The 26449-nt window shown below is 38.2% G+C and overlaps 1 long non-coding RNA gene across 1 annotated transcript in view; it reads left to right on the top strand.

Annotated features, from left to right (window-relative positions):
- The window catches only part of LOC137228911 (uncharacterized), a 48534-nt gene extending 23681 nt beyond the window's left edge, over window positions 1-24853 (top strand). Inside the window, exon 4 of the long non-coding RNA XR_010945405.1 lies at window positions 24068-24853. This is a non-coding gene — a long non-coding RNA (uncharacterized lncRNA). The remainder of the gene's footprint in view (window positions 1-24067) is intronic.
- The last annotated feature ends 1596 nt before the right edge of the window (window positions 24854-26449 follow it).

Raw genomic sequence — 26449 nt, 5'->3', positions numbered from 1 at the left:
ATCTGCAGTCAAATTGAAGGGAGGGCACAGAGGAAAAGCCTACTAAACTTCTGTGCATTAAATAGTCATTTTTAAATCCTGTTTGCTTTAAGTTAATGGAATAAAAAGTAGTTTGGAGGGGAGGAGAAAGAGTCTTTCTTTAGACTCATAACACAGTTGGAATCCATTTTTGCTCAAGTGTAAATCTAATGAAATGGTTGAAGCGAGGCAGCTCACTGTCTAAGCAGCCAGTGCCTTTATAGGCATCAAGCTGAAATCTTAACTGCCACACAATTTGTAAAAACGAGAAAACTTCACCCATGAAAGATTGTAGGAAACAGATATGTATGAATTAAGGTGCTAGTTGGAGGGACATAATCTTCATTGTTTAATTTCATAAATAGAGAAGCAGTTGGATGCAGCTGCCCTCTGGCATCTGGTCCAGATTTATGGGTGCCCAAACAGACATCTTGAATTCTAATGAAGACGTGTGGTCAGAATAACTGATTGCACAATCTTGTTACGTGTGGTTTTTGTTTTGCTTTTTTAATTTAGAAATATCCCTCTTATTCTTACCACACTAATGAGAGGAGCTTAAGAAAAAAACATATATTTATATTTTTATGTAATCACATGCTTAAACAGATTTTCAGAATATATAAGAAGTCTAAGGAAGTTTGTTTCCTCTAAAACCAGGTAACATAGTCTTCCTTCTTCCTTCTCTGCTTCCTTTATTCCACTCTCCTTTCCTTTGCATTTTATATTTAGGATATGAAATCTCTGTAAGTGAAATGTGAGAACTATGTGAAAATTAGGCTAAAATGGAAAGCTTTATTTATTTTGTTTAAGAAAGCTTTATTCATCAGCTTTCTTAAACAGATAGATGTGATTTTTAAATACTAGCACCATATCTTAGTCCAGATGTCCAGATTTAAGAATAAATTTTTAAATTAATTAATTTATTTATATTTTTTTGTTGCTGCACGTGGTCTTTATCTAGTTGCTGTGAGCGGGGGCTACTCTTCATTGCAGTGCGCGGGCTTCTCATTGTGGTGGCTTCCCCTATTGCAGAGTACGGGCTCTAGGCACGCCAGCTTCAGTAGTTGCAGAATGCGGGCTCAGTAGTTGTGGTTCACAGGCTCTAGAGCGCAGGCTCAGTAGTTGTGGCACATGGGCTTAGTTTCTCCGTGGCATGTAGGATCTTCCTGGACCAGGGCTCGAACCCGTGTCCCCTGCATTGGCAGGCGGATTCCTAACCGCTGCACCACCAGGGAAGTCCCTGGATGTAAGAATAATTTTAAAAGTCGTGTCTATAAAGGAAAACCAAAGTATTATTAAGATGTCAGCTGACTACATTGGAGTAAAAGTATCTGCCCACATGTGTAAATTTTCCCCTTCTTATTTAATGTTCAGTGTAATGGAGTCCAGTTTTCATTCCAGCTTGAGCCAATGATATCATAACCAGCACTCAGTGCTTGAGCGTGGAGAATGTTACTTGATCACTTCTCGTGTACTGGGTTTGAAGAGGGACAGACTAGAGGCCAAGAGATCCATTAGCATCTCACTCAGCTCAGTTCTTGAAAGTGTGGCTCTCACTCCTATAGGCAATGAAAATGCACTTGAGAGCAACATTTCAGGACACAGGTGGCACATGTGTATTCTGGTTTGCTGTCTAGCTCCTCTCACCTATCATGCCAAAGGACTATCTTATATCAACCAGGGAGCTCATGGACAAGTACTAATCACTGAACCCCACTTTGCATGCCAGGCAATGCTTTAAGGATGGGTGGCCTTAAGAGGCTATGTTTACTGGCCTATATTTAGGCACAGTAATTAAGGAGGTCAGGGCTCAGAATTCTGGCTCTAGACAAGAGAGGTCATATTCAGCATTATACACTGTTACACACATGCTTTTCTAAAAGGCCAGACTCCACAGGGAGCCTTCCTCAGAGACCAGTTGCTATACTGATAAACATCTTAGATGAGCTCACCAGAATAATAAATACAACTTCACCCAGGCAGATAGGAGTAGACTGTAATCTCAGTTTCCTTATCTGTAAAATAAGCATAATAACCGCTCTCCAGGCTGCCTGACAGTTTCTTGTGCTAGCTAAATGAAAACTTACGAGTTCGCTTCATAAAAACTAAAGCAGTAAGCCAGCGATCTCAGCCAAGTAGCCCAGAGACATGTTTGGTTTGATAGAAGCATGTGTTTCATGTTCTCTAATTTGGGTGCCTTCAGGTGAATGATAGTCCCCAGCAGGTTTAACACCTGGTATAACATTAATTTATATAAACTGCCTGACCCTAAAGGCTTTTGACTTTATAATTTTGCTTATGCAAATCTAAGATATTATTACTAACAGTGAGAAACTTCTACTATTACAATGGTGCATGCATCAATGTCTAATAAATTATAAATAAATCTCTTTCTATATCAACTGTAAATGCACCCCATCTGACTATGAACTCACTGAGGAGAAATGTAATATCTTATTCATTATCATATCTCCAAAACTTAAGATAGTGTCTGGGCATTGTAAACGCTCATTAAGTATTTATTGGGCCTAATTGAGACAGATGGTGGGGAAACTGGGTCGTTGTAATAGGGTAGATGTTAAAGAGGAGCAGGATATGGAAACGCAAAAAAAAGGAAAAAAGTTCTAGAAGTATAAAAAGTGTTGGGCCTCCCTGGTGGCACAGCGGTTGAGAGTCCGCCTGCCGATGCAGGGGACCCGGGTTCGTGTCCCGGTCCGGGAAGATCCCACATGCCGCGGAGCGGCTGGGCCTGTGAGCCATGGCCGCTGAGCCTGCGCGTCCGGAGCCTGTGCTCCGCAACGGGAGAGGCCACAACAGTGAGAAGCCCGCGTACCGAAAAAAAAAAAAGTGTGGAACTTAGTGGTCAAGTAGAAATTGGGCTTCACTCCTTTAAAGAGAAAAGAACAATATTAAAACAACAAATATTGAGCACCAAGGGGACACTGGGACACATGCAGGATAGTTTAGACTCCAGAATATGAGGTTCCGAGAAGGGGAAATGGAGTAGGTATTTTAAAGACAAAAAACAGAACAGGGTCTGTCACATAGTAGGAAAGCCCATCTGAGTGTTGCTGCTTGGTGGGCAACACCTGAGCTTGTTGGCTAGGCAGGTACTAGCCTGGCTGGAGGTGGTCTGTTGCATATGTTAGGATTAGGATTTAGGATTATGACGTCAGGTGCCTCTGCCGCCCACGTAAGATACGTGTCTTTGATCTGTATGCAAAGTGCCCAAGTTGGGGTTTTGTCACACGGTTCTGTCTGCGCAGGTGGCCGGGTCATGGTTTATCAGCCTCCAGTCTTTCTCCTTCCTTTAGCTTCACATCAGCAATTCACTAAGGTCTTTGCTCTCCCTCAGTAGTGTAATAAGCCACAGCCGGGACTAGAGTAGACCTTACATGTGCCATACCCTGGACCATTGGTCTAGATGCATTTTGGCTTCCAGACTGCAACTTCTTCCTGCCTCAACTCTTATTCCACTGGGTCTGTCTCTCCCTTAGATCCCCTGATTGTTTTTCAAATTGAATTAAAATTTCAACTCCAAAGACTCATGCTCATCTTCCCATGGAAACCTCCTGCTTCATTCATTCATGCCTACGCATGCCCTTTCTTCCATCAGGCTGTTCCTCATACCCTCATATGCTTAGTGAGTCGAGGTCTATTCTGTTTTTCATTTGCAATGGTTTTCCCACTTTTCTTTACCGATCATTTGTAGTTTTAATTTAAATTAAATATTTTACTTTTGCAATGTGGGCTTCTGTGTGGTTTCATGGAAGTTCTGGCATAGGAATGCATTAACTCAAAAAGTCATTGCCCCAAGCATGGCCTACTTATCTGGAAAAATGGCCTTGTCATTTTGGAAAGGACACACATCCTATGGTGAGAAAGGGAAGGGATTCCTATTTTGGCCATCCGTAAGAGGGTAGATGTAGCAAAATTGCCTCACCTGAAGCAGAGGTCCGTGAACCAGGGCCTGTTGGTCACGTTCAGCCTGCTGCCTCTTCTTGTAAATGAGGCTTTACTGGAACACAGCGACATCCATTCTTTCACATATTGTCCATGGCTGCTTTCATGCTACAAAGGCTGAACTGAGTAGTTGTAACAGAGACCATATGGGCTGCAAAACCTAAAATTAAAATTCAGTGTCCAGTCATTTACAGATTGTTTGCTGACACCTGACCTTGAGTTTTCTTGATAATCTTAGCTTGTCTGGTCCCCTCCATTACTTTGCAGCCTGCTTAAGCCCATACCTGTTTCCCTTGCTGCAACTTGTAATACATTCCACACAAGGAAAGAGTTTAATTTCTGATTGAATGACAAGCATTCATGCAAGAAACATTTTTTTAACATCTTTATTGGAGTATAATTGCTTTACAGTGGTGTGTTAGTTTCTGCTATATAACAAAGTGAATCAGCTATACGTATACATATATCCCCATATCTCCTCCCTCTTGCGTCTCCCTCCCACCCTCTCTATCCCACCCCTCTAGGTGGTCACAAATCACCAAGCTGATCTCCCTGTGCTATGCAGCTGCTTCCCACTAGCTATCTATTTTATATTTGGTAGTGTATGTAAGTCCATGCTACTCTCTCACTTCTTCCCAGCTTACTCTTTCCCCTCCCTGTGTCCTCAAGTCCATTCTCTACGTCTGCGTCTTTATTCCTGTCCTGCGCCTAAGTTCTTCAGAACCATTTTTTTTTTGATTCCATATATATGTGTTAGCATACGGTATTTGTTTTTCTCTTTCTGACTTACTTCACCCTGTATGACAGTCTCTATGTCCATCCACCTCACTACAAATAACTCAGTTTCGTTTCTTTTTATGGCTGACGTCTAAGAAACATTTTTAAGTGCACCAAATGAGCAGGAAAATCCAGAGATGATTTATATTTTATGTGGTGGAAAGGCTATTTCCATGCCTTTTCTTCTCAATACATTGATTCTTTTAAGTTTTACTCCACAGGGGCACCATGATAAAAGCATCTCAAACTGCTGAAAAATTTTCAGGAGACATAGCCTCTTTGAGGAAGGGGACTCTGGTTCACTGCACCAGCCGTTGTCCTACTGCAGTGTTTGGCACAGAGGAGATGCTTGACAGATATTAGTCAAATAAGTGATGAATAAATGAGCTTCCTCTTCTGCAAATAACTTTATTTAAAATATGTTGTTTGAAAACATATGTAAACTTGAATTTCACAATGTTCATAGCTAGACAGTTAATTAACTAACACACAGGCATATGTTTGTTTGGAGAATGCCAACATATTTTACAGGGAGATCATCTAAAAAGCAAGCACTGGTAAAAAAAGCCCATCAGGCCAATTCTCTGTGTTATGAAGACCCCTCCAAATAACAGTATGATGATCAAAATGAACATTGGCAGCCTCCATTTAAAAAACAGCTTGTGTTTCAGAATTACATTTGTAAGCCAAGACTTTGACTTACATTTCCTCATAGAAACAATCTTATAAGGAATGGCTAGATTCTAGTCCAAAGAAACCATTGTGGCAAGCAGGCTATGTTTGGAGGAAAACAAACCTGGGTTCAATCAATCCTGGCTATGTCACTAAACAGCTGACTTGGGCAAGTTATTCTCCATTGCTGAGCTTCTGGGGTTTGTTTTTGCTTTTGCTTTTGTTTTTAAATCTGTAAAGTGGGAAAAAATAACACAAGGATTTTGGGGAGAATTAAGTGTCATAATAATATACATGAGTTGACTTTCACAATTCCTGGCACATATTAAATATTTTAAAAATTTAGTTTCTCTTTTGCTAGGTAGTAGTGAAATTTATATTTGAAACCCTTCCTTCCTTTCGGCACTCCTCTTTCACCTCTAGTACCCTCACCCCCCTAGAGATCAGTGATTTAAATCCTTTTCCAGGTCTATCTCAGTTCCCAAAGTACTCCAAGCCCCAGAATAATTAAGTCTCGTTTCTCTAATGCATCTGATCTTGCGCAGGTGTTAGAAAGAAAGCAATCTGAGTGAATTTCCTTACACTCCAGGGTTAATGGCTCACCATTCTTTTACTCTCCCAAGATTGTTAACGTTTTCCAAAGGGACTACTAGATCACCCAAATGAATGTCTAGCAGTCGAATTAAAATGCAGGCAGAGGAGAAGTGCCATTCCATTTCACCTATTAAAATGATCTCCCCACTTGTCACCCTAGTGGTGAGGTGGGAGGCTGCTGCCGGGGTCAGTTCTTCTAAGTCTGGGTTTTTGTGGATAAAGAGGTCTGGAAACACCCTGAAATTGTACATGAGTAAACAGAGGTACATTGTTCTGGGGAGAAGGTCTTCAGCTTTCATCAGATCCCAAAAGTGATACCTCGTGACTCCAGAATGGTTAAGGATCTCTGCTCTAAACTGTACCTGATTTCACAGTTTCTCCCCTGCCTGTACTTCTGAACCCTTAGGTACTCTAAACACTCAAGTTCTGATTGTCTTCACCACAGGAATCTGAGAACTCTTAGTGACTGAGCAAGGGGATGGCAGGCAGGATATGAATAGCACTGGCTATTTTCTCCATAGGAATTTTTTTTTTTTTGCGTTACGCGGGCCTCTCACTGTTGTGGCCTCTCCCATTGCAGAGCACAGGCTTCCGGACGCGCAGGCTCAGCGGCCATGGCTCATGGGCCCAGCCGCTCCGCGGCATGTGGGATCTTCCCGGACCAGGGCACGAACCTGTATCCCCTGCATTGGCAGGCGGACTCTCAACCACTGCGCCACCAGGGAAGACCAACAGGAATTTTTTAAGACATTATTTTTCCTTATAAAAGTGAATTCTCACTAAAGACAATTTAGGAATTAAGGAAAAATGGAAAGAAAAAACAGGAGAAAAGCACTTGTTCTAAGCATATGTGCAAATTGCTAGCTGTGTGATTAGCTTAGTTTCTTCACTTATTATTCTAGAATTTTTACTTAGTTTATTTTTTTCAGAACTCATAAAACATTTATTTATTGAATGTAGAAGAACATCGCATTAGTAAAACAGGATGTGGTAGAGATTTCATATACTATTCAGAATTAGTGTATTTTTTCCAGCTTTATTGACGTATTATTGACAAGTAAAAATTGTGTATATTTAAGGTGTACAACATAATGATTTGATATACATATACATTGTGAAATGATTACCACAAACCAGCTAATTAACACATCCCTCACCTCACATAATACCAACATCATATGGTTGTCATTTATGGATAAAATACAGTTCTGGCACATGGTTGGCACCAATAAATATTAGTTATTTTGTTATTCTCATACCTGGGTTTCATTATAAGATCAAGATCGAGACTTCCTTCCCTGGTGGTCCAGTGGTTAAGACTCCGTGCTTCCACTGCAAGAGTCACAGGTTCGATCCCTGGTCAGGGAACTAAGATCCCACATGCTGCGTGGCACGGCCAAAATAAATAAATAAATAAAAATTTAAAAATTAAAAAAAAAAAATCTAGTTAGTGATAACTACATTTCAGCTATTGTGGAGATTAAAGATACACCTGTATAACACTTGACACATAGCTATTATTATTTTGGTTATTAGTATCGTTATTATAACACTTTATAACTATAACTTTAATACCAGCACAATATCCCATTGATATGAAGGCACCGTCTTTCACTTAACCATTCCTCCATAGCTGGGATGTAGGTCTGGAAACATCCTTGGTCCTTTTGCAGGGAGAGGGGGCAGCAGCTATATATAATTTTGTATTTAGGCTTATTTCTTAGTATATAGTCCTAGAAGTGAAAAGTAGTGTTCAAAGTACTTTATTTTTAAAGGTGATCTTACTTAAAGTTATTTTAAAATATATTCATATTTTAATGATTTACTATATGTTGCCAAATTAGTTTTCAAAATTGTATGATATCACTTATAAGTGAAATCTAAAAAATAATACAAATGAATGTATATGCAAAGTAGACACAGACTCACAGATATAGAAAACAAACTAGTGGTTACCAAAGGGAAGAGGGAAGGGGGAGGGGGAAATTAGGGGTATAGATTAAGAGGGTCAAAAACCCCAAAACTGTTGCAGCAATTTGCCACTGGCAGCAATGTACAAAAGATCTACTTCACATCATCTCACCAGCAACAAATACTGCTTTTAAGAATAATTTCTCTTAATCTGATAGGAAAAATGATATCTTGTAGTTATTTTAATTTATAATTGCCACTTATTGATAACAGAATTTTTTTCCTACCCATTTGTTGACCACCTTCAGTTATTCTTTTGTAAATTGTTTAAATGCTTTGTTCACACATTTAATATGGTCTTAATGTTTTTATTATCAACCTCTACATCAATTTTCTTTTTTTTTAGAGATTTGTCAGTTTAATAGATTAACCCAAAGAAAATAATAATGTAATCACACTTCTGTAGGTGCAGAAAAAGCATTTGCTAATAATTAGTACCCAGTCATAGTTTTTGTTTTTATTTTTAATTTTTTACCGTATTTACATAGTAAGAATTAGGCGTTTGTTTTGTTTGGCTAATATTTTACCCCTACTTCTTATTTATCTTTTAAGTCTAATGGAATGGATTTTTAAAAGTAAATTTATTTATTTTATTTTATTATTTTTGGCTGTGTTAGGTCTTCATTGCTGCGTGCAGGTTTTTCCCTAGTTGTGGCGAGCGGGGGCTACTCTTCAGTGCAGTGTCCATGCTTCTCGTTGCGGTGGCCTCTCTTGTTGCAGAGCATGGGCTCTAGGCACGTGGGCTTCAGTAGTTGTGGCTCACGGGCTCTAGAGCGCACACTCAGTAGTTGTGGTGCATGGGCTTAGTTGCTCTGCGACATGTGGGATCTTCCTGGACCAGGGCTCGAACCTGTGTCCCCTGCATTGGCAGGCAGATTCTTAACCACTGTACCACCAGGGAAGCCCTAGAGTGGATTTTTTAATGGCCAAAGTAATTTTTTTAATGTAGTTAAATAATCCCATTTTTTCCATCCATGTTTTAAATTTAGTATTCCTCCTCCTTCCAGAAATATCCCATTCCCAGTTCTAGTTTTTTTTTTTTTTTAATGGTTTGAAATTTGTATGCGTGGCTCTAAATATACCTTAAACTTATTTTGATGTATGTCTGAGAAGTAAGAGTCTAAATTGTGGTTTAAATTACTAACTCAGCATCTCAGACCATTTATTAAATAATCCTCCCTTTTCCCAATTAGATGTATCATTTATAAAATGATTGCCTAAGAAGCAAGGACCAGTGGTAGAGTTTAAAATATGGAGGGTTCTGAAAATAAATTTTTATTTCTAGAGGTCCCAAATGCAACTACCTGCAGGGATAGGCAGGTAACATGAAACATAAAGTGACTGTGACTATGGGGTCTGGAGCAAAGCACAGACTTCCTGCCCTTCCTAAAGACATTCAAATTCAAAATGCTGGATTTGTCACTTTCCTTTTCAAGTGAAAAATGAGAAGAGAGAATCTTCCTATGTCACTTGCAATGTTTAGGCATATTTTATACTGAAAAGTAAAGAAACCTATATGTTTAGAGATAATGAGTTGAAATTAAGGGTTTTCTTAGACTCTTAGTCTTAGAGATGTTCAGGATTTTACCTTCTACAAGGTGACAAAAATGTTCTACCTGAGACCCTGAGCTGACTGAAGAGTCTTCAGGCCTCTGGGACTTGCCACCCCTCTGATACCCCCTAATCCACCAAATTTTCTGGAGTCTGTGATCAGGAAGCCAAGAAGACTGGGTATGAAGTTATCCATTTTCCATGTGGCCAACCCTGAGCCACATTTCTCCTGGGCCTGTGTCCCCTGGCAAGTTGTGCTCAGTCACAAAGGGCAAATCTCTATCCTGATCAAATTGGCCTGTGTATCAGACCTGAGATAAAAGAGAGGGGCTTGCCATGACTTTACAAAGGACAAGTCATTCTACGTTGCATAAAATGTGGAGAGTGCCAGGGGAAACCTCCTGAGGAAAAACAACTTCAAACGGAAAGACCAAAAACTAGAAGGAAAACCGCATGAAAAAATATCTCTGTTGTCTTGCTGATATTGGAGGATTAGGGGAAGGAACATATTTACCTGATTGGAATGCTTAAGCAAGTTCCTTTATTCATTCATTCAACAATTATTTCTTGAGCTGCAACAACTGTCCTCGCCTGTGGTATGGGAGATAACAGGAGAGAGTATCTAATTTTTTTTCTTTAGGTGGTAAAAATGTAACTGGAAGATTGACAATTCACAATATAGTGATTGTTTTATAGGGAGTATCTCAAGGTTTGATGCGAGTCAGAAGAGGAACGTCTAAGTCTGGCTGGGAAATAATGGAGGCTTTTTCAGAGGATGACGCTTCTGCGCTAATACTTGAATAGAAAAGAGATTGTCATCACTGACTTTCCAGGGCTTTATCTATTTGAAACTAGGTGCCAATTATTAGCAATGGAAGAAGTACTTCCTCTCCCAAATCCCCAATAATCAATACTTTAGTGAATTTCTTTTTGCTTATATATTATTTTCTTTGTATTGTTTTATTTTAAATCAGAATGTGTATCACATAAGAGTCACTTCAGCTGCATATAACAGCCAAACCAAATTAGCAACATATCAAATTTTAAAAATCATATGGGGGAGGGATGGATTGGGATTTTGGGATTAGCAGATACAAACTATTGTATATATATTCTTTTTCATATTCTTTTCCATTATGGTTTATTATAGGATAACAAATATAGTTCCCTGTGCTGTATAGTAGGATCTTGTTATTTATCCATTCTATATAATATATATAGAATGGATAAACATATATATATATATATATATATACACACACATCACTTGGGTGTACAGCAGAAATGAAAATTTAAAATTGTAAATTTTTAAAAATCATAAAAGTGGCTTCAACAAAATAGGAGTATATATCTTTGTACTTCTTTCTCTTGTAAAGAAGTCTGGAGGTAGGAAGGTTAGGGTTGATATGGCAGCTACATGGTTGTCAGGGGTCTTGGTTTCTTCTGTTTTGCTGCTATATCATCCTTGGTGTGCTGTTTCATGGTGCAAGATAGCTGTCAGAGTTCCAGCTCTCACACTTCAGCCAGCAGAAAGAAGGAAGGGAGATGGAAAGAGAGCTCTCTCTCCCTTTTAAGGATATTTGGTTAAATTCCATAGATAATGCAGTTTATGTCTCATTGGCCAGAACTTCATCACAAGCTTAGAACACGTGGCAAGGGAGGCTGGGAAATGTTGTCTTTTATCTAGCTAACAATGTGTCAAACTACAAATTGAGCTTGTTACTAAGGAAGAAGGGGTGAGTTGATATTGGGGGGCAACCAGCAGTATCTGCCACAGATTGTCAATTCTTCTGGACTTGAACACATACTACCTGAAGACCACATCACATCCCATAGCCCCAGAGGGGCAGCCTGGTGGAGCAAGGCCAGTAGAGTAAAAGTTTTGTGAAAAGTGGATTCTGTAGAAAATAAGTTTGGGAAAAACTGTGTTACAAAGTTAAACAGGTTTCTTTATTGCAAGATTTCTCAGAATCATTTATTTGCTAATGTCCATTAGGCATCTCTAAAGGGTCCCAGGGGAGCTCTATAACAAATTTCCCAAATATATTTAACAAGTAAATAATTTATTTTAAAATATCATTTCTTCCCAGGAGTTTTTAATGGGCTTAATGTTCCACAGGACATATTTTGAGTAATGATGATCTAGTGGAAAGATTAGGGCTTTGCAGCCAGACTGAGATATAGTAAATCCCTGCTCTTTTGCTTACTAGTAGTGTATCTCTTGCAGGTTGCCTTTGAATATAAAATAAAGTAACATTAGAATTAATCCAAGTTTAGTGCTGGCAAATAGCATGCATATTTTTTTAATATAAAGAGACTTTAATTTTTAGAATGGTTTTTTTTTTAATTTATTAATTTTTAAAATAAATTTATTTTATTTATTTATTTTGGCCGCGTTGGGTCTTCGTTGCTGCACACAGGCTTTCTCTAGTTGCGGTGAGCGGGGGCTACTCTTCGTTGCAGTGTATGGACTTCTCACTGCGGTGGCTTCTCTTGTTGCCAACCACGGGCTCTAGGTGCGCGGGCTTCAGTAGTTGTGGCACGCAGTCTCAGTAGTTGTGTCTCGCGGGCTCTAGAGCACAGGCTCGGTAGTTGTTGTGCACAGGCTTAGTTGCTCCGCAACACGTAAGAGCTTCCCGGACCAGGGCTCAAACTAGTGTCCCCTACATTGGCAGGCGGATTCCTAACCACTGCACCACAAGGGAAGCCCAATAGAATGGTTTTAGATTTACAGAAAAATTGAACAGCTAGTGCAGGGAGTTCCCATATATCTTCTTTATCAAGTTTCTCCTATTAGTAACTACATTAGTATGGTACATTTGTTATACTTAATGAACTAACATTGATGCATTAGTATTAACGAAAATCTATCATTTACTCAGGTTTCCTTAGTTTTTACCTAATATCCCTTTTCTGTTCCAGGATCCCATCTAGAATACCACATTACATTTAGCTGTCACGCCTCCTTAGGTTCCTCTGAGCTGTGGCAGTTTCTAAGATGTTCTTTGTAAAAACAAAGAGTTTTAAGGAGTTCTGATCAAGTGCATTGCAGGATGCCCCACTATTGGAACTTCTCTGATGTTTTTCTCATGATTACATTGGGGTTATGAGTTTGGGGGAGGAAGATGACAAAGGTAAAGTCCATTTTCATCATACTATGTGAAGGGTACATGCAATCAATATGATTTTTTTTTTCAATATGATTTTTGACTGGTGATGTTGACTGTGATCACCTGGCTGAAGTAGTGTTGGCCAGGTTTCTCCATTGTAAAATTACCCTCTTTCCCCCCACTTTTCATATTGTACTCTTTAGAAGGAAAATCTCGAAGTGAGCCCACACATAAGGAGTGGAGTTACGCTCCCCCTCCTTTGGGGTGAAGAAGCTCCATCACTTATTTGGACTCCTCCTGCATGGGGGATTTGTCCCTTCTCACCAGTTTGTTAGTTTATTTATTCAATCACTGATTTATATCAGCATGGACTCACAAATACTCATTTATGCTTTGGGTTATAATCCAACAGTATTTTGTTGCTCAAATTGGTCCCACTTTGGCCATTAGGAGCTCTTTTACTTGGATTCCCTGCCGCTTTGACATAACCCTATTGATATGGGTTGTTTTGTTTTACGAATTTCCTTACTTTCTGGCACTGCAAGATGCTTTAGGCTTACCTTCTAATATTTCTTGCCCCAGTTCTAGAAGTCCAGTCCTTGAAGCTATCTCTTCAAGGGTCTCTGTTCCTTTCATCGGAGAATGGTATTAGAAATCCACACGGAGTGCTAGATGTGCCTGTTGCTGTAGGAGTGTCATTTCCTCAAGTCTCTGTCAGCTGACAGACCAAAGAAATATATATGTGCATACTAACCCACGCATATACACATATCTGTAAATATTTCTATATATAGCCATCTTAAGTATATGAAGTTAAACATGAGTTCTTAATGATGTTTCCAACTCTACTCCATCACCACAGGATCATTCTAGCTTTCTCCCCTTGCTAATCTGTAAATTTCTACAACAGCAGTAAGAAATCTGGCTCCCACCATCTGCCATTCATTTACTTAATTGTCTAATTCCAGTGAACATGTATAGTAATCTTTGAATTGTTAACCCGTACTCCTGAGGGAAACAACTTCATAGACTAGAGTACATTATTTATGCATGGTTCCTTTTGCCTTTCATCTTACATTCATTTCCAAAGTTACTGAGGTCAGTACCTTTCCCTGGACTCCATTCAGTGAGGTTGTTTCATGCATTTGTAATACAATTAGATTTTCTTGTCACAGTCTGCATTTTTCCTGGGATCTTCCAACCTCCTAAATGATTTTTTTTAAATTTATCTACATCAAAAGTCACTCTTTGTATTGTAGAATTCTGTGGGCTGTGACAAATGCATAATGTTGTGTATCCACTATTACAGTACCACACAGAATAGTTTCACCATGCTAAAATTCTCCTGTGCTTCATCTATTCATTCCTTCTGTTCTCCCTTGAACCTCTAGCAACCACTGATCTTTTTTTGTTGTCTCTATATTTTTACCTTTTCCAGAACATCATATAATTGGAATATAATTACAGAAAATCATATAATTAGAATCATAAGATCTGTTCATACTCATGTCTTTCACTTAGAAATATGCCTTTAAAATTCCTCCACATCTTTCTGTGGCTTGATAGCTCATTTCTTTTTATTGCTGAGTAATATTCCATTGCTTGGATGTACCACAGTTTGTTTACTCATCACCTATTGAAGGACCTCTTAGTTGCTTCTACGTTTTGGCAATTATGAATAAAGCTGCTATAAATATCCCTGTGTGGGTTTTTGTGTGGACATATGTTTTCAACATGACTGGGTAGGTACCTAGGAACACAATTACTGGATCATATGCCAAGACTATGTTTAGCTTTGTAAGAAACTGCCAAACTGTCTTCCAAAGTTTTTATGCTATTTTGCATTCCTACCAATGATGAGTGAGTGTTCCTGTTGCTTCACATCTTTGCCAGTTTAGGGTTGTTTAGTATTGTCATTTTCTTTTAAAACTTCACCCATGCTAATAGATGTGTAGTGGTATTTCATGGTTGTTTTAATCTGCAATTCTCTAATGACAAATGATGTTGAGTATCTTTTCATATGCTTATGTGCCATATGTATACATTCTTAGGTGTTTACATCTTTTGCCCAATTTTTTATTGGGTGGTTAGGTTTCTTACTGTCGAGCTTTAAGAGTTCTTAGTATACTTTTTTTGAAAATTTTTATTTTAGTTGGAGTAGAGTTGATTAACAATGTTGGGTTAGTTTCAGGTGCACAGCAAAGTGATTCAGTTATACATATTCATGTATCTATTCTTTAAGAGTTCTTAGTATACTTTTGACAAAAGTTTTTTGCCAAAAGAGTATAGTCATAGTTGGGATGTATTCTTTTTATATACAGTTAATACTGTCAAGAATTCTCACTAAGTATTGTTGATTAGTATTGTTCAAGCAGATCACAGATAGCTATTGACTTTTTTTTTTTTTTTTTTTTTTTTTTTTTTTTTGCGGTACGCGGGCCTCTCACTGCTGTGGTCTCTCCCGTCGCGGAGCACAGGCTCCGGACGCGCAAGCCCAGCGGCCATGGCTCACGGGCCCAGCCGCTCCGCAGCATGTGGGATCCTCCCGGACCGGGGCACGAACCCGTGTCCCCTGCATCGGCAGGCGGACTCTCAACCACTGCGCCACCAGGGAAGCCCAGCTATTGACTTTTAACATAATTATTTTATTCTGAAATTTATCTAATTATCCAGGCTTTTCTAATTAATTTCTTCTAAGTATTAACTCTTCCATTCACTAAAGTTTTTTTTTTTTTTTCTTCCTGTAGAACAGCTAGAAAATAATATAATCTATGTGTAAGGATAAAGACTGGCTGAAATTGTATGAGTAATAGCAGGGTAAAATCAGACCTCCACCTCCAAAATAATCTAATTCTACAATATTCGGTCATTAAAAATAGGAAGATAGAATTAGAGTAATCCAAAAAGTTCAAAAAGGCATTTAAAAAAATTGCTTTGCACAGATAATAATAATTTCACTATAGAGCCTTCATTGTAAAGTCAAAGGAATAGAGAATAAATGGTAAAAGTCCAGGAACAGTTGATAGTGGCAATTAATATTCATAACAACCATCATATAGCTATAAAATATTACTGGTTGTTATAGCTAGTATATAAAATCCAATTGACTTCCTCAGAATTAGTGTAGCAATGTCATTATAGTCTGAAATCATGTTGTAAAACTGTAATCATGCTAGCCTAAATAAAATGAGAATTTACACCAGAAAAATTCATCCATTTACTTACATTTTGCATTTGACTTAACTCAAATGCCTCCTATCTAAATTGTACACCACATAGTCCTATCAGTACAAGCTTAGTAAGAAATGGAAGCATCAGCCAAGGTTCCATCTACAGGATATCATAGAAAATGCAAAGCTGATCTATTGTGGGACTATCTGGTTAACAAGAAACAATCCTATAGGCTACTTTCTGGGATGGGGGACATGTAGGATCAAGGTCTCATAAGGCAAAGCAAAATACAGAATCAAAGGTGTTCGTTAATTACTTCTTTTGAGTTGACTGGATGGAGTAAACTGTATGGTTCAAGTAATGCATTAGCATTCTCATTTGTACATGACTTTATAGTTTTTTATGCACCAAATCAAATGAAAAAAAATGTTGAAATAAAGGCTCTCAAAACAAGGAATTAAGAGATTTGGCTCCAAATCCAAATGCCACTTACTAGTTGTGTAAACTTGGATTATGATGTTTAAAATTGTGAGCTCTGGAGGCCAGCTCTCGGCCTTGAATTTTCTACATTTCTTTCTCCCCCAGTTCTTCTCCCTTCCCTCAAGTCTACCTGCCTTCTAGTTTCGTTCCTATCAACATGTCCTTTAACTTCTTTCCTCTCCCTCCTGTTTCTCTCTCTTTCATCTCTGCCTTCCTTTCTTCTCCTTTTTTCTCCTCTTACTCACTGTTCTCCTCTGTCTTTCTCCTTTCATTTCTGAAATATATTCACAAGTTGACCTTTTCAGCCATTCTCCAAATGTTATTAAAATAGTTAAGTATACACGGTTTCAGGTCTTTCGTTAACGTTTTTGTTTTTCTTCCTTACCACTAAAAACTCATGTTACAGAAGTCAATTATGGAAGTAGCTACAGGCAACAGAATCTCAGAAAAATGGAGAAAATCTGGAATGGGCTATCTGAACTCATTGGACCTGGTGGCTCCTAAAATCCAGCTAATAAAAATAGGTAGATTCTGGCATCACACAGCACACACATAGTGGCAAAAGAGCTAATTAAGTTAGGTAATAACAATTAACACCTACAGCCACATGGAATAAAATGCCCATTGAAGGCAATACTTTGAGTGACCATGTAGCTGCTACCATAGAAAAAAATAGGAAGGTTGTGAGGGCCTTAAGGGCTGTAGGATAAGCTGTTTGCTTCTAATTGCACTGGGTAGCTTAAAGAAAGAGAATAAAAGCCTCAACTTATTAAATTCCCAGCTCACAGAAAACCATGGAATGTCCGTAGTTAAGACATAAAAGTCTCTAATCAAAAGTAATTACAGATTATTCAACATAGTACTGGAAGTCCTAGCTACAGCAATCAGAGAAGAAAAAGAAATAAAAGGTATACAAGTTTGAAAAGAAGTAGTAAAACTCACTGTTTGCTGATGACATGATACTATACATAGAAAACTGTAAAGATGCCACCAGAAAACTACTAGAACTAATCAATGAATTTGGTAAGGTTGCAGGATACAAAATTAATGCACAGAAATCTGTTGTATTCCTATACACAAACAATGAAAGATCAGAAAGAGAAATTAAGGAAACAATCCCATTTACCCCATTGCAACAAAAATCATAAAATAGCTAGGAATAAACCTACCTAAGGAGGCAAAAGGCCTGTACTCAGAAAACTATAAAACACTGATGAAAGAAATCAAAGATGACATAAACAGATGGAGAGGTATACCATGCTCCTGGATTGGAAGGATCAATCTTGTGAAAATGACTATACTACCCAAAGCAATCTACAGGTTCAATGCAATTCCTATCAAACTACCAATGGCATTTTTCACAGAATTAGAACAAAAAATTTCACAATTTGTATGGAAACACAAAAGACTATGAATAGCCAAAGCAATCTTGAGAAAGAAAAATGGAGCTGGAGGAATCAGGCTCCCCAACTTCGGACTATACTCAAAGCTACAGTAATCAAGACAGTATGGTACTGGCACAAAAACAGAAATATAGATCAATGGAACAGGATAGAAAGCCCAGAGATAAACCCACACACTTATGGTCACCTAATCTATTAGAAAGGAGGCAAGAATATACAATGGAGACAAGACAGCCTCTTCAGTAAATGGTGCTGGGAAAACTGGACAGCTACATGTAAAAGAATGAAATTAGAACACTACCTAACACCATACACAAAAATAAACTCAAAATAGATTAAAGGCCTAAATTTAAGATGGGACACTATAAAACTCTTAGAGGAAAACATAGGAAAAATGCTCTTTGGCATAAATCACAGCAAGATCTTTTATGACCCACCTCCTAGAGTAATGAATATAAAAACAAATATAAGCGAATGGGACATAATTAACTTAAAAGTTTTTGCACAGCAAAGGAAACCATAAACAAAACGAAAAGACAACCCTCAGAATGGGAGAAAATATTTGCAAACGAAACAACAGACAAAGGATTAATCTCCAAAATATACAAACAGCTCATGCAGCTCAATACCAAAAAAACAAACAACCCAATCAAAAAATGGGCAGAAGGTCTAAATAGACATTTCTCCAAAGAAGACATACAGGTGGTCAAGAGGCACATGAAAAGATGCTCAACATCACTAATTATCAGAGAAATGCAGATCAAAGCTACAATGAGATATCACCTCACACCAGTCAGAATGGCCATCATCAGAAAATCTACAAACAATAAATGCTGGAGAGGGTGTGGAGAAAAGGGAACCCTCTTGCACTGTTGATGGGAATGTAAATTGATACAGCCACTGTGGAGAACAGTATGGAGGTTTCTTAAAATACTAAAACAGAACTACCATATGACCCAGCAGTCCCACTACTGAGCATATACCCAGAGAAAACACATGTATCCCAACGTTCATTGCAGCACTATTTACAATAGCCGGGACATGGAAACAACCTAAATGTCCATAGATAGATGAATGGAAAAAGAAGATGTGGTACATATATATATAATGGAATATTACTCAGCAGTAAAAAGAAATGAAATTGGGTCATTCGTAGAGACGTGAATGGACCTAGAGTCTGTCATACAGAGTGAAGTAAGTCAGAAAGAGAAAAACAAATATCATATATTAACACATATATGTTGAATCTAGAAAAATGGTATAGATGAACCTATTTGCAAGCCAGGAATAGAAAGGCAGATGTAGAGAATGGACGTGTGGACACAGTGGGGGAAGGGGAAGGTGGGATGAACTGGGAGATTAAGTTTGACATAAATACACTACCATGTGTGAAATAAATAGCTAGTGGGAACCTGCTATATAGCACAGGAAGCTCAGCTTGGTGCTATGTGATGACCTAGTTAGGTGGGATGGAGGGGGGAGAAAGGTCCAAGAGGGAGGGGATGTGTGTATACGTATAGCTGATTCACTTCACTGTGCGGCAGAAACTAACACAACGTTGTAAAGCAATTATACTCCAATTAAAAAAAAAAAAGACTATCCAAAGCAGAAAATCAATCAATAAATGAATCTTATGACTTTCAAAAAAAAAAGTAATTACAGCATCACATACCAGAAAAATCAAACTCAAAATTTGATTCTCTCGATTGTTTTTTTATAACAGTTGAATTCATGACCAAGCCTATTCTCTTATAAGAACGTTAAGGGAAAGAATGAGACCCCAAGAATGGGAATTTATGGGAAGATTTGAGTGACTCAGAGTCCTCCAGAATCCCAGACTGCCCCGAGGCTCCTCAGGGAGAAACACCACCGGCTCCTCTGCCTGATGCTCCTCCTGCCTCATGTGAAGATCCTGTGATTATCTCACCTCAGTTTCCTTGCAAAAGGAAGGTGATTCTCCTCCTGCCACTTGTACCATCTCCCATTGTCTCCAGACCTTTTACCTGTTCCCAGTGAGCCCAAATATAAAGTCAAACCCAAGAGTCAAAGACTCACACATCAAAAGAATTGCCAGGGTTTGCTAATTTGTGCTGATGAATGAAAGGAAGAAAGGAAGGAAAGATGGACGGAGGGAGGAAGAGAATATGTATAGTAATAGATTCTAAGAGATAGAAAAAAGGAGGGGGGATAAATAATTCTAGATTGGGCTACATTGATCAATATGAGTGCACTTAACAGAGCTTCTGGATTAATGTTTGAGAGAATTACATGGGTATTATTTGCTTGGTCGGTTGACTAACACCTAGGCTCAGCAGTGGCTACTGTGAATGCTCACCGAATCCCCCTGTGATGGCCCCTGGACCAGCAGGTAGACAAGGTGACCAACCTGAGGCTGTCAGACAACTTACTTCCTCTGTCAATCCAAGGCTTACTCAGTGGGCTCATGGAAAATATAACTAACTCCACCAGGGTCAGATTCTGTTGCTTGCAAAGGAAAAATCTAATATGACATTCATCTTTAATTTAAAAAATTAAACACCAGGTGTATTAGTGAGGGTTGTCTAGAAATCAGAACCATTAGGGTATCATACTATTATGGAGGATGGCAAGTCCAAAATCCTCAGGGTGGGCTGAGAAGCCGGAGACTCTGGAAAAGCCTATGAGAGCTTTCAAGTTCGAAAGCTATCTGCCACAGAATTCCTTCTTGCTCAGGGAGGTCAGTCTTCTTTTATTCAGGATTTCAATTGATTGGATGAATCCCATCCAAAGGAGCCCACTCTGCTTTACTCGAAGTCCACTGTCATAAATAAAAAGTTTAAAAAAATGCTAATCTCATCCAAAACATTCTCACAGAAATATCCAGAATAACGTTTAACCACAAACTGTGGTCCAGCCAAACTGACACAAAATTAACCATCACACCAGAAAAATAAAACTCTTTATCAGAATACTGAGAATCTGTATTTTAAATTAAGAATTATTTCTTAATTCTTAGATGTAACTCAAGAAGTGAATGACTAAGGGCAATGTAATTTGAATCCAGTTTAAAATGTTGAATTTAAATGTACCAGAATTCCCTACTATATACTTTTCTAATTGCTTGTTCTAATGATTAGTGGTTAGAATTGGAGGGCACCAGTCTATCATGCTTACTCCCAATTCTTTTTTCTCGGTCAGTATGCTTTATTCAGAGCTTGCAAGCAGGTAAACTTGGTATTCATGGCACACACCTAAATAGAAGCCTGTGAAAGATAATGGGTAAACATTAAGATTCCAAAGTTCTGATCCATAGGGTCATCAGGCTATTGATCTTGCTTGTTTATATTTGTCTTGCCAATTGAAATCCTATGATATGTCACCTCAATGTGTATTACTAGACAATAACTGCAAAATCACAGAATAGATCATCTACTTCAGTGAAAGGCAAACAGATAAAAATGATTGAGATTTAGAGAACGATTTTTTCCCCTGACAAATGGAGACTTAACAGTGAAAGCATATTCTTTTTATTTAATTCAGTCAAGATTACTTTTTCATGATATTAGGGTTATAGAGGCTCCACAGATAATACTCTCATACAATTTCTCTACCAAATATATACACTCAAATGAGATATAAAAAGAATCAGTGAATTATTCTGTCGAAAGCAACTTTTTTATAATAAAAATCTGCAGAAAGAGATAAATTAACTCTATGCATTATTATGTAATTATTTCACCTCCCTTGAACTGAGAATTTCAAGGACTCTGAGAGCCGGACAAAAAGCTATTTAGTTTCACTGAAGGTTTTATAAGTCTCCCCTTTAAATCAAGCATGGATTTCATGTTCAAGATGATTATTACTTAGTGACTCACAACAGGAGGTTCTGAGTCACTAACAGAAGTGGTATACTAAACACTAGTTACATACCAGGCTTCCCATGTCAGAACCGACAAATGCTCCCCAATCCTGCCTTTCCACAAGCCTGACTATTCTAAAAAGTGTCATAGAAGTGCATATATAAATTCATCTTTCCTGGTACAACACCTAAGAAAACCAATAACTTGTTTATTATTTCAAATCATCTCAACAGTTAAGTGATAGAGCTGGGTAAGGCACAGCCAAACATCTGTATCTACTTTCGGTTTGTAAAATACCTATGCAATTTGTGGCTCATGCAGTAGATGGCAGTGTTTTAAAACTTCCTCCATTTGCAAATCAGGACGATTGGATGATTACCTTTAATCAGGCTATTTATATTATATGTAGATGAGGCTCTGCAAAACAGTCATGCTTTGATTCTCACATTTATTATTTCCTGGGCAAATGCTAAAAGGCAATGAAACTTGAATTAACAAACATTTTCTGTGTACTTTAGAGGTTCCAGGAGTTACTTGAGGAGTGCATGGAATTCCCTGTGCCTCAGGAACAGGAAAAGTCAGGGTTAAATGATGTTAATAACGGTCATCAGCAGAGACTAATCGAGCCCAGATAACATTAAATGTGTTTTTAAAAGAACCTAATACTGGAATAAGAGTTTATATCTTAAATATTGGGCCTTCAATAACCCCAGGAGAGGAGAAATGATTCTCTCCATTGAAAAATATTTCTGACACTCGGATTTGCACTGGAAGTCTTTAGAAAATGCTTTTGGCTGAGTATTGTGCAGCATCAGTAATATGTCTGTTATTTATTTTCATTGACTATTATAGACTTGTATGCCCCTGGCTTAAAACTTCACCTAGAAGCAGTTATTTAAGCTTTGCTTTTTTTTTTTTTTTTTTTTTAATCACTCTGTTTACCATATAGCTACAATGGAAATAAAATTTTCTCCATTTTCCCCCCAAAGAGGTGGAGGTTCCTATACTTGGAGGAAAATAGTTTCTCAAAGGCTAGTAATAAACCCAATTATCTCCTGATAAATGAAGCATTTTGTGGAATCCACTCTTCTCCAACTTCATATTTTATTGTCCTCCAACACTTCCTGAATGCAGAATATTCAACAGCCAGTTATGGGGAGTGATTCTGGAAACTCTGCTTCATATACACCCAGTATGTGTTTTTCCCATTTTAGATCAATCCCTGTGTCATGCTCTTGGCTCCACTTCCTCCTGCTTTCTGAGGACTTTTGTTCCATTAATTATCTATTTTATCTTCTGTATCCTCAACCTTTCCTTTTTCACTGGCTTCCTCCCCTAAGCCTAGAAACATGCTCAACCTTGTCCATCCTAACAAAAATTAAAATTAAATGTCTGTCCCTTGATTCAAAACCTCATTTTGGTTATTGCCTGTATCAGTCAGCTCAGGATGCCATAACAAAATACCATAGACTGGGTGGCTTAAGCAACAGGAATATATTTTCTCACAATTCTGGAGGCTGGAAGTCTAAGATCAGGGTTAGGTTCTGGTGAGAGCCCTCTTTCTGGTGGCTTGCAATGGCTGCCTTCTCTCTGTGTCCTCACGTGGCAGAGAGAGATACCTCTTCTTATAAGGCCACTAATCCCATGATGAGGGCTCTGCTCTCATGGTCTCGTCTAACCCTAATTACCTCCCAAAGACCTCATCTCCAAATACCATCGCTTTGGGGTTTGGTCTTTAACATATGAATTGGGCATGGGGGGACACAAATATTTAGTCCATACCATTGTCCCATTGTCCTTCCTTTGCGACTTTTCAGATAGCATTTTGGAAAGAACAACGTTGGCTATCTGCTGCTCTTCCTCATCTCTCATTTTCCCACAACTCTCCACAATTTGGCTTCTGTCCTCATAATGTGACTGAAATCACTTAGATCACCAGTGACCTGCCTATTAAATCCAAAGATTCCTCTTCAGTTCTTATCTTACTTGATCTCTCTTGAGTTGTTCAATGCTGGTGATCATTTTATTTCTTCTTGGCTTCTTCCTCTGGTTTCTATAAAATGATGCTGTTTTCTGTCTCCTAACACTCGAGTTTCTTCTACTCAGTCTCCTGTGGATTGTCTTCCTCAGGGACCCCCAATGTCAGGGTTCCATCCTTGGTGTGCTCCCCTTCATAGTCTATATCTCTCCTTCTACTTACTCCCGTGTCTTAAATATTGCCTCTGTGGACCTCTCTGCCATGATGCAAAGGGAGCTCCTTGCCTTGCCAGGCGACATGTATCATTGACCTAGTTAATTAAATAAGTATTTTCTCAGGAATTGAAATCTGCCTCCTTACCGATTCTGGGGGGTTTTGTTGTTGTTGTAGTTGTTGTTGCAGCAGCAATATAAAACAAATATGTCCTCTCACTTGTCCAGGAAAACTCTTAAAATATATTTCAAAAGCTTTATGATGGACTTTCTTAGTTTTCTCTTATCAACACTAAGTAGTATATTACTTTCCATTTTTCCTCAATAGGTATGGTTTCCAGGATGCTCCAGTCACCTCTGGATACTTCACTGTTTGTCAACGTCTTTCTTAAAATGTGCCACTAAAAAAAATCAAATATAATACTCCATAAGTTAAGGAACTGATTGTCTCATGATCTGGACACTATTCTTTTTAAGATAGGATAATGTTCTATGAGATGTTTTCATGAAAAACAACCTGTCTCCAAACCACACTTCCAAAGCAAACTTTTTTTTAATGAAAAATACATGAATTATCACTTATTTCTATTAAATTTCACTCTACAGATTTTTAATCCAATATTCTAGCTACTAGAAATAATAAATTGTAATGTGGAATCTATTGTGTAGTTTCTTTCTGTTCAATAAATCATCATTCCTAATTTCACATTCTGAAATTTGGATAATTTTGCTTTCTGGGAATTTATCCAAGTCACTGAGATTGTTGAACAGGATGAAGTCAAGGAAGAGCTTCTAACACGTTATTGAAGATGCTGCCTCCCTTGTAGAGCTGAGTGCTTTACTCAGGATTTGCTCTGGAAGAGGGCTGACCCACACGCTGTCATTCATAAGCACCAGCTGTGTTTGTGCAAGCCGCCATAACTCACCAACCATGCTGTCATGTCAACAACCCATACATGAAGCTGTTGTGGAAATCTTCATCAAATGTGCATTGAAACTTGAGATATGTTAAGTGTCTATGATGTTTCTGTGTTCCACCAAATCTTAAGTCATATGCAAAAAGGAAAAGATTAGTTTAATATTACTGTCTCACTGAAATCATTTTTATAGCCAATGATCACTACACTTTCTATTAAATACTCTGTTATCATATATCCAAAAGTTTTCCCTTGTTCTTGATTTTTATTTCAATTTTCAAACAAATTTTAATTTCCCTTCCCCTTTCCTTTCCCATTTGTATACTTGCCTTGTGTAGTCAGGACAGGTCACTGGCCAGAGAGAATTCCTCTGTTAGAAATTGCTTCATTGTTCTGGATATTTTGCTGACACATTCCGCATCATGGTTCATTACAGTGATGGGAAACTCTCTATAGCCTAAAAAATATAGATTTCTCCTCTGAAGTAGGTCTTACCATTGTGTCACTGGAAAGTCTCTGAAGATATTAAAAAACTATGCTTTTCTATCATGCCTTGCATATGAGAGCCTCCCAAGTATGTTAGTGAGATTCAAAGTGTGATTTTCATTCAGTATTTTAATCCCAGACACATGAATATAACATATTTCAGGAAACTCTGATTAGCTATATCATGGGTTTATTTCGCACTGTTACAAACATTCCAAACACTTTGATTGGAGTATAAATCCTTAGCCTCAAGATTTTTCCACATTCCAAAATATTGCCTCAAAATTGATGGTTGAGGAGTAATTCCTCTCAATTGTCACAGCTTCCCAGAAACATCTTAGCCAAGCATATGCACATGTATAAATGCCATCACCTTTCCGTTTTGCCTCTTCTTGACTTCCCCTGATCTACTTGTCATCAAGGCCTTACCCAGCAGGGCATACTACTCTAGCCTCTCTCTCTCAGCCTTCTGAACATCTACTACCAGGCTGTGTTCCCCCTGGAGTTTCTCTTTTACTGTCTCTTGCTCATCACTAACAACCTCCCATCCTCACTGTTGCTGGTCCATCTTTTATCTTCCCAAGCCTACATAATCAAATGCCATAAGCAGCATTTGCAGTTAGATTGAACCTCACCTACTCCGAAGTTTAAATCTTCCAGGTGTTTGCCCTTGATTTCTAGCTGTGAAATGAGACACTTTGATTCCTGTGAAAAGAATTTCGGGTCAGCAAGTAGAAGTAGGTTTTGCTTTGGGTGGGGGAGTTATTTTCTTCTGCTTCTGAATCAGATTATGTCTAATGTTGGCCCCGAAGTCATTTATTTAGGGTGCCTGAGATAAAGGAGAGCTTTGTCAGAATGGGCAGTAAGTCTAGGCCAATCCCTTAAAACAATGATTTCAAGAAAACTACAAAACAAAAGTTTAGGGAAGAAAAATAAACACATTATCCCCCCTCCCCAAATCTGGTCATATGTAGCAATTAATTTGACCAGTTATGTGATTCTTAGATTGACAGTTACCTTAATCTACAGAGAGGTCCAACACAAGGAATCACAAAAGATCTCTAGGGTAGAGTGAAAACTGAAGTTACCATTCAACATCTAGAATATTCCAAAGGGAATCAAACAACACATACTTCTTTTATAATTTGGGGAACTGTGATTAAGTCCCTTAAGAACACAATAACTGCATTGAATTATACATTTGTTTCACAAATCTCAGGAATTATGAGTTATTCAATAGCATAGTGAGAAACACTTGACCACAGTTGATTCTATATGTCTGATGGAAGCACAAGTCTCACAGGAGG

Source organism: Pseudorca crassidens, chromosome 8 (genome assembly GCF_039906515.1).
Source record: "Pseudorca crassidens isolate mPseCra1 chromosome 8, mPseCra1.hap1, whole genome shotgun sequence".
Taxonomy (NCBI): Eukaryota; Metazoa; Chordata; class Mammalia; order Artiodactyla; family Delphinidae; genus Pseudorca; species Pseudorca crassidens.
The sequence above is the reverse complement of the archived record's forward strand: the minus strand, read 5'-3'. Positions and strand labels throughout refer to the sequence as shown.